The following is a 9457-nucleotide window of genomic DNA, read 5'->3' as shown; positions in this document are numbered from 1 at the left end:
TGGCAGGAACTAATGGGGATCCATAATAAACCCCAAGAAGAGTAGCTGCTGCCTTGGCAGGAACTAATGGGGATCCATAATAAACCCCAGGAAGAGTAGCTGCTGCCTTGGCAGGAACTAATGGGGATCCCTAATAAACCCCAGGAAGAGTAGCTACTGCCTTGGCAGGAACTAATGGGGATCCATAATAAACCCCAGGAAGAGTAGCTGCTGCCTTGGCAGGAACTAATGGGGATCCATAATAAACCCCAGGAAGAGTAGCTGCTGCCTTGGCAGGAACTAATGGGGATCCAAAATAAACCCCAGGAAGAGTAGCTGCTGCCTTGGCAGGAACTAATGGGGATCCATAAAAAACCCCAGGAAGAGTAGCTGCTGCCTTGGCAGGAACTAATGGGGATCCCTAATAAACCCCAGGAAGAGTAGCTGCTGCCTTGGCAGGAACTAATGGGGATCCATAATAAACGCCAGGAAGAGTAGCTGCTGCCTTGGCAGGAACTAATGGGGATCCATAAAAAAAAAACAGGAAGAGTAGCTGCTGCCTTGGCAGGAACTAATGGGGATCCCTAATAAACCCCAGGAAGAGTAGCTGCTGCCTTGGCAGGAACTAATGGGTATCCATAATAAACCCCAGGAAGAGTAGCTGCTGCCTTGGCAGGAACTAATGGGGATCCAAAATAAACCCCAGGAAGAGTAGCTGCTGCCTTGGCAGGAACTAATGGGGATCCAAAATAAACCCCAGGAAGAGTAGCTGCTGCCTTGGCAGGAACTAATGGGGATCCATAATAAACCCCAGGAAGAGTAGCTGCTGCCTTGGCAGGAACTAATGGGGATCCCTAATAAACCCCAGGAAGAGTAGCTGCTGCCTTGGCAGGAACTAATGGGGATCCATAATAAACGCCAGGAAGAGTAGCTGCTGCCTTGGCAGGAACTAATGGGGATCCATAAAAAAAAAAACAGGAAGAGTAGCTGCTGCCTTGGCAGGAACTAATGGGGATCCCTAATAAACCCCAGGAAGAGTAGCTGCTGCCTTGGCAGGAACTAATGGGGATCCATAATAAACCCCAGGAAGCGTAGCTGCTGCCTTGGCAGGAACTAATGGGGATCCAAAATAAACCCCAGGAAGAGTAGCTGCTGCCTTGGCAGGAACGAATGGGGATCCATAATAAACCCCAGGAAGAGTAGCTGCTGCCTTGGCAGGAACTAATGGGGATCCATAATAAACCCCAGGAAGAGTAGCTGCTGCCTTGGCAGGAACTAATGGGGATCCCTAATAAACCCCAGGAAGAGTAGCTGCTGCCTTGGCAGGAACTAATGGGGATCCATAATAAACGCCAGGAAGAGTAGCTGCTGCCTTGGCAGGAACTAATGGGGATCCATAAAAAAAAAAACAGGAAGAGTAGCTGCTGCCTTGGCAGGAACTAATGGGGATCCCTAATAAACCCCAGGAAGAGTAGCTGCTGCCTTGGCAGGAACTAATGGGGATCCATAATAAACCCCAGGAAGCGTAGCTGCTGCCTTGGCAGGAACTAATGGGGATCCAAAATAAACCCCAGGAAGAGTAGCTGCTGCCTTGGCAGGAACGAATGGGGATCCATAATAAACCCCAGGAAGAGTAGCTGCTGCCTTGGCAGGAACTAATGGGGATCCATAAAAAAAAAACAGGAAGAGTAGCTGCTGCCTTGGCAGGAACTAATGGGGATCCATAATAAACCCCAGGAAGAGTAGCTGCTGCCTTGGCAGGAACTAATGGGGATCCATAATAAACCCCAGGAAGAGTAGCTGCTGCCCTGGCAGGAACTAATGGGGATCCATAATAAACCCCAGGAAGAATAGCTGCTGCCTTGGCAGGAACTAATGGGGATCCCTAATAAACCCCAGGAAGAGTAGCTGCTGCCTTGGCAGGAACTAATGGGGATCCATAATAAACCCCAGGAAGAGTAGCTGCTGCCTTGGCAGGAACTAATGGGGATACAAAATAAACCCCAGGAAGAGTAGCTGCTGCCTTGGCAGGAACTAATGGGGATCCAAAATAAACCCCAGGAAGAGTAGCTGCTGCCTTGGCAGGAACTAATGGGGATCCATAAAAAACCCCAGGAAGAGTAGCTGCTGCCTTGGCAGGAACTAATGGGGATCCCTAATAAACCCCAGGAAGAGTAGCTGCTGCCTTGGCAGGAACTAATGGGGATCCATAATAAACGCCAGGAAGAGTAGCTGCTGCCTTGGCAGGAACTAATGGGGATCCATAAAAAAAAAACAGGAAGAGTAGCTGCTGCCTTGGCAGGAACTAATGGGGATCCCTAATAAACCCCAGGAAGAGTAGCTGCTGCCTTGGCAGGAACTAATGGGGATCCATAATAAACCCCAGGAAGAGTAGCTGCTGCCTTGGCAGGAACTAATGGGGATCCAAAATAAACCCCAGGAAGAGTAGCTGCTGCCTTGGCAGGAACTAATGGGGATCCATAATAAACCCCAGGAAGAGTAGCTGCTGCCTTGGCAGGAACTAATGGGGATCCATAATAAACCCCAGGAAGAGTAGCTGCTGCCTTGGCAGGAACTAATGGGGATCCCTAATAAACCCCAGGAAGAGTAGCTGCTGCCTTGGCAGGAACGAATGGGGATCCATAATAAACCCCAGGAAGAGTAGCTGCTGCCTTGGCAGGAACTAATGGGGATCCCTAATAAACCCCAGGAAGAGTAGCTGCTGCCTTGGCAGGAACTAATGGGTATCCATAATAAACCCCAGGAAGAGTAGCTGCTGCCTTGGCAGGAACTAATGGGGATCCAAAATAAACCCCAGGAAGAGTAGCTGCTGCCTTGGCAGGAACTAATGGGGATCCAAAATAAACCCCAGGAAGAGTAGCTGCTGCCTTGGCAGGAACTAATGGGGATCCATAATAAACCCCAGGAAGAGTAGCTGCTGCCTTGGCAGGAACTAATGGGGATCCCTAATAAACCCCAGGAAGAGTAGCTGCTGCCTTGGCAGGAACTAATGGGGATCCATAATAAACGCCAGGAAGAGTAGCTGCTGCCTTGGCAGGAACTAATGGGGATCCATAAAAAAAAAACAGGAAGAGTAGCTGCTGCCTTGGCAGGAACTAATGGGGATCCCTAATAAACCCCAGGAAGAGTAGCTGCTGCCTTGGCAGGAACTAATGGGGATCCATAATAAACCCCAGGAAGCGTAGCTGCTGCCTTGGCAGGAACTAATGGGGATCCAAAATAAACCCCAGGAAGAGTAGCTGCTGCCTTGGCAGGAACGAATGGGGATCCATAATAAACCCCAGGAAGAGTAGCTGCTGCCTTGGCAGGAACTAATGGGGATCCATAAAAAAAAAACAGGAAGAGTAGCTGCTGCCTTGGCAGGAACTAATGGGGATCCATAATAAACCCCAGGAAGAGTAGCTGCTGCCTTGGCAGGAACTAATGGGGATCCATAATAAACCCCAGGAAGAGTAGCTGCTGCCCTGGCAGGAACTAATGGGGATCCATAATAAACCCCAGGAAGAGTAGCTGCTGCCTTGGCAGGAACTAATGGGGATCCCTAATAAACCCCAGGAAGAGTAGCTGCTGCCTTAGCAGGAACTAATGGGGATCCATAATAAACCCCAGGAAGAGTAGCTGCTGCCTTGGCAGGAACTAATGGGGATCCATAATAAACCCCAGGAAGAGTAGCTGCTGCCTTGGCAGGAACTAATGGGGATCCAAAATAAACCCCAGGAAGAGTAGCTGCTGCCTTGGCAGGAACTAATGGGGATCCATAATAAACCCCAGGAAGAGTAGCTGCTGCCTTGGCAGGAACTAATGGGGATCCATAATAAACCCCAGGAAGAGTAGCTGCTGCCTTGGCAGGAACTAATGGGGATCCAAAATAAACCCCAGGAAGAGTAGCTGCTGCCTTGGCAGGAACTAATGGGGATCCATAATAAACCCCAGGAAGAGTAGCTGCTGCCTTGGCAGGAACTAATGGGGATCCCTAATAAACCCCAGGAAGAGTAGCTGCTGCCTTGGCAGGAACGAATGGGGATCCATAATAAACCCCAGGAAGAGTAGCTGCTGCCTTGGCAGGAACTAATGGGGATCCCTAATAAACCCCAGGAAGAGTAGCTGCTGCCTTGGCAGGAACGAATGGGGATCCATAATAAACCCCAGGAAGAGTAGCTGCTGCCTTGGCAGGAACTAATGGGGATCCATAATAAACCCCAGGAAGAGTAGCTGCTGCCTTGGCAGGAACTAATGGGTATCCATAATAAACCCCAGGAAGAGTAGCTGCTGCCTTGGCAGGAACTAATGGGGATCCAAAATAAACCCCAGGAAGAGTAGCTGCTGCCTTGGCAGGAACTAATGGGGATCCAAAATAAACCCCAGGAAGAGTAGCTGCTGCCTTGGCAGGAACTAATGGGGATCCATAATAAAACCCAGGAAGAGTAGCTGCTGCCTTGGCAGGAACTAATGGGGATCCCTAATAAACCCCAGGAAGAGTAGCTGCTGCCTTGGCAGGAACTAATGGGGATCCATAATAAACGCCAGGAAGAGTAGCTGCTGCCTTGGCAGGAACTAATGGGGATCCATAAAAAAAAAAACAGGAAGAGTAGCTGCTGCCTTGGCAGGAACTAATGGGGATCCCTAATAAACCCCAGGAAGAGTAGCTGCTGCCTTGGCAGGAACTAATGGGGATCCATAATAAACCCCAGGAAGCGTAGCTGCTGCCTTGGCAGGAACTAATGGGGATCCAAAATAAACCCCAGGAAGAGTAGCTGCTGCCTTGGCAGGAACGAATGGGGATCCATAATAAACCCCAGGAAGAGTAGCTGCTGCCTTGGCAGGAACTAATGGGGATCCATAAAAAAAAAACAGGAAGAGTAGCTGCTGCCTTGGCAGGAACTAATGGGGATCCATAATAAACCCCAGGAAGAGTAGCTGCTGCCTTGGCAGGAACTAATGGGGATCCATAATAAACCCCAGGAAGAGTAGCTGCTGCCCTGGCAGGAACTAATGGGGATCCATAATAAACCCCAGGAAGAGTAGCTGCTGCCTTGGCAGGAACTAATGGGGATCCCTAATAAACCCCAGGAAGAGTAGCTGCTGCCTTAGCAGGAACTAATGGGGATCCATAATAAACCCCAGGAAGAGTAGCTGCTGCCTTGGCAGGAACTAATGGGGATCCATAATAAACCCCAGGAAGAGTAGCTGCTGCCTTGGCAGGAACTAATGGGGATCCAAAATAAACCCCAGGAAGAGTAGCTGCTGCCTTGGCAGGAACTAATGGGGATCCATAATAAACCCCAGGAAGAGTAGCTGCTGCCTTGGCAGGAACTAATGGGGATCCATAATAAACCCCAGGAAGAGTAGCTGCTGCCTTGGCAGGAACTAATGGGGATCCAAAATAAACCCCAGGAAGGGTAGCTGCTGCCTTGGCAGGAACTAATGGGGATCCATAATAAACCCCAGGAAGAGTAGCTGCTGCCTTGGCAGGAACTAATGGGGATCCCTAATAAACCCCAGGAAGAGTAGCTGCTGCCTTGGCAGGAACGAATGGGGATCCATAATAAACCCCAGGAAGAGTAGCTGCTGCCTTGGCAGGAACTAATGGGGATCCCTAATAAACCCCAGGAAGAGTAGCTGCTGCCTTGGCAGGAACTAATGGGGATCCATAATAAACCCCAGGAAGAGTAGCTGCTGCCTTGGCAGGAACTAATGGGGATCCATAATAAAGCCCAGGAAGAGTAGCTGCTGCCTTGGCAGGAACGAATGGGGATCCATAATAAACGCCAGGAAGAGTAGCTGCTGCCTTGGCAGGAACTAATGGGGATCCATAAAAAAAAAAACAGGAAGAGTAGCTGCTGCCTTGGCAGGAACTAATGGGGATCCCTAATAAACCCCAGGAAGAGTAGCTGCTGCCTTGGCAGGAACTAATGGGGATCCATAATAAACCCCAGGAAGAGTAGCTGCTGCCTTGGCAGGAACTAATGGGGATCCATAATAAACCCCAGGAAGAGTAGCTGCTGCCTTGGCAGGAACTAATGGGGATCCCTAATAAACCCCAGGAAGAGTAGCTGCTGCCTTGGCAGGAACGAATGGGGATCCATAATAAACCCCAGGAAGAGTAGCTGCTGCCTTGGCAGGAACTAATGGGGATCCCTAATAAACCCCAGGAAGAGTAGCTGCTGCCTTGGCAGGAACTAATGGGTATCCATAATAAACCCCAGGAAGAGTAGCTGCTGCCTTGGCAGGAACTAATGGGGATCCAAAATAAACCCCAGGAAGAGTAGCTGCTGCCTTGGCAGGAACTAATGGGGATCCAAAATAAACCCCAGGAAGAGTAGCTGCTGCCTTGGCAGGAACTAATGGGGATCCATAATAAACCCCAGGAAGAGTAGCTGCTGCCTTGGCAGGAACTAATGGGGATCCCTAATAAACCCCAGGAAGAGTAGCTGCTGCCTTGGCAGGAACTAATGGGGATCCATAATAAACGCCAGGAAGAGTAGCTGCTGCCTTGGCAGGAACTAATGGGGATCCATAAAAAAAAAAACAGGAAGAGTAGCTGCTGCCTTGGCAGGAACTAATGGGGATCCCTAATAAACCCCAGGAAGAGTAGCTGCTGCCTTGGCAGGAACTAATGGGGATCCATAATAAACCCCAGGAAGCGTAGCTGCTGCCTTGGCAGGAACTAATGGGGATCCAAAATAAACCCCAGGAAGAGTAGCTGCTGCCTTGGCAGGAACGAATGGGGATCCATAATAAACCCCAGGAAGAGTAGCTGCTGCCTTGGCAGGAACTAATGGGGATCCATAAAAAAAAAACAGGAAGAGTAGCTGCTGCCTTGGCAGGAACTAATGGGGATCCATAATAAACCCCAGGAAGAGTAGCTGCTGCCTTGGCAGGAACTAATGGGGATCCATAATAAACCCCAGGAAGAGTAGCTGCTGCCTTGGCAGGAACTAATGGGGATCCATAATAAACCCCAGGAAGAGTAGCTGCTGCCTTGGCAGGAACTAATGGGGATCCCTAATAAACCCCAGGAAGAGTAGCTGCTGCCTTAGCAGGAACTAATGGGGATCCATAATAAACCCCAGGAAGAGTAGCTGCTGCCTTGGCAGGAACTAATGAGGATCCATAATAAACCCCAGGAAGAGTAGCTGCTGCCTTGGCAGGAACTAATGGGGATCCAAAATAAACCCCAGGAAGAGTAGCTGCTGCCTTGGCAGGAACTAATGGGGATCCATAATAAACCCCAGGAAGAGTAGCTGCTGCCTTGGCAGGAACTAATGGGGATCCATAATAAACCCCAGGAAGAGTAGCTGCTGCCTTGGCAGGAACTAATGGGGATCCAAAATAAACCCCAGGAAGAGTAGCTGCTGCCTTGGCAGGAACTAATGGGGATCCATAATAAACCCCAGGAAGAGTAGCTGCTGCCTTGGCAGGAACTAATGGGGATCCCTAATAAACCCCAGGAAGAGTAGCTGCTGCCTTGGCAGGAACGAATGGGGATCCATAATAAACCCCAGGAAGAGTAGCTGATGCCTTGGCAGGAACTAATGGGGATCCCTAATAAACCCCAGGAAGAGTAGCTGCTGCCTTGGCAGGAACTAATGGGGATCCATAATAAACCCCAGGAAGAGTAGCTGCTGCCTTGGCAGGAACTAATGGGGATCCATAATAAAGCCCAGGAAGAGTAGCTGCTGCCTTGGCAGGAACGAATGGGGATCCATAATAAACCCCAGGAAGAGTAGCTGCTGCCTTGGCAGGAACTAATGGGGATCCATAATAAACCCCAGGAAGAGTAGCTGCTGCCTTGGCAGGAACTAATGGGGATCCAAAATAAACCCCAGGAAGAGTAGCTGCTGCCTTGGCAGGAACTAATGGGGATCCATAATAAACCCCAGGAAGAGTAGCTGCTGCCTTGGCAGGAACTAATGGGGATCCCTAATAAACCCCAGGAAGAGTAGCTGCTGCCTTGGCAGGAACTAATGGGGATCCATAATAAACGCCAGGAAGAGTAGCTGCTGCCTTGGCAGGAACTAATGGGGATCCATAAAAAAAAAAACAGGAAGAGTAGCTGCTGCCTTGGCAGGAACTAATGGGGATCCCTAATAAACCCCAGGAAGAGTAGCTGCTGCCTTGGCAGGAACTAATGGGGATCCATAATAAACCCCAGGAAGCGTAGCTGCTGCCTTGGCAGGAACTAATGGGGATCCAAAATAAACCCCAGGAAGAGTAGCTGCTGCCTTGGCAGGAACGAATGGGGATCCATAATAAACCCCAGGAAGAGTAGCTGCTGCCTTGGCAGGAACTAATGGGGATCCATAAAAAAAAAACAGGAAGAGTAGCTGCTGCCTTGGCAGGAACTAATGGGGATCCATAATAAACCCCAGGAAGAGTAGCTGCTGCCTTGGCAGGAACTAATGGGGATCCATAATAAACCCCAGGAAGAGTAGCTGCTGCCTTGGCAGGAACTAATGGGGATCCATAATAAACCCCAGGAAGAGTAGCTGCTGCCTTGGCAGGAACTAATGGGGATCCCTAATAAACCCCAGGAAGAGTAGCTGCTGCCTTAGCAGGAACTAATGGGGATCCATAATAAACCCCAGGAAGAGTAGCTGCTGCCTTGGCAGGAACTAATGGGGATCCATAATAAACCCCAGGAAGAGTAGCTGCTGCCTTGGCAGGAACTAATGGGGATCCAAAATAAACCCCAGGAAGAGTAGCTGCTGCCTTGGCAGGAACTAATGGGGATCCATAATAAACCCCAGGAAGAGTAGCTGCTGCCTTGGCAGGAACTAATGGGGATCCATAATAAACCCCAGGAAGAGTAGCTGCTGCCTTGGCAGGAACTAATGGGGATCCAAAATAAACCCCAGGAAGAGTAGCTGCTGCCTTGGCAGGAACTAATGGGGATCCATAATAAACCCCAGGAAGAGTAGCTGCTGCCTTGGCAGGAACTAATGGGGATCCCTAATAAACCCCAGGAAGAGTAGCTGCTGCCTTGGCAGGAACGAATGGGGATCCATAATAAACCCCAGGAAGAGTAGCTGCTGCCTTGGCAGGAACTAATGGGGATCCCTAATAAACCCCAGGAAGAGTAGCTGCTGCCTTGGCAGGAACTAATGGGGATCCATAATAAACCCCAGGAAGAGTAGCTGCTGCCTTGGCAGGAACTAATGGGGATCCATAATAAAGCCCAGGAAGAGTAGCTGCTGCCTTGGCAGGAACGAATGGGGATCCATAATAAACCCCAGGAAGAGTAGCTGCTGCCTTGGCAGGAACTAATGGGGATCCATAATAAACCCCAGGAAGAGTAGCTGCTGCCTTGGCAGGAACTAATGGGGATCCCTAATAAACCCCAGGAAGAGTAGCTGCTGCCTTGGCAGGAACTAATGGGGATCCATAATAAACCCCAGGAAGAGTAGCTGCTGCCTTGGCAGGAACTAATGGGGATCCATAATAAACCTCAGGAAGA

This window comes from Salvelinus fontinalis, chromosome 13 (genome assembly GCF_029448725.1).
Source record: "Salvelinus fontinalis isolate EN_2023a chromosome 13, ASM2944872v1, whole genome shotgun sequence".
Lineage (NCBI taxonomy): Eukaryota > Metazoa > Chordata > Actinopteri > Salmoniformes > Salmonidae > Salvelinus > Salvelinus fontinalis.
The sequence above is the reverse complement of the archived record's forward strand: the minus strand, read 5'-3'. Positions refer to the sequence as shown.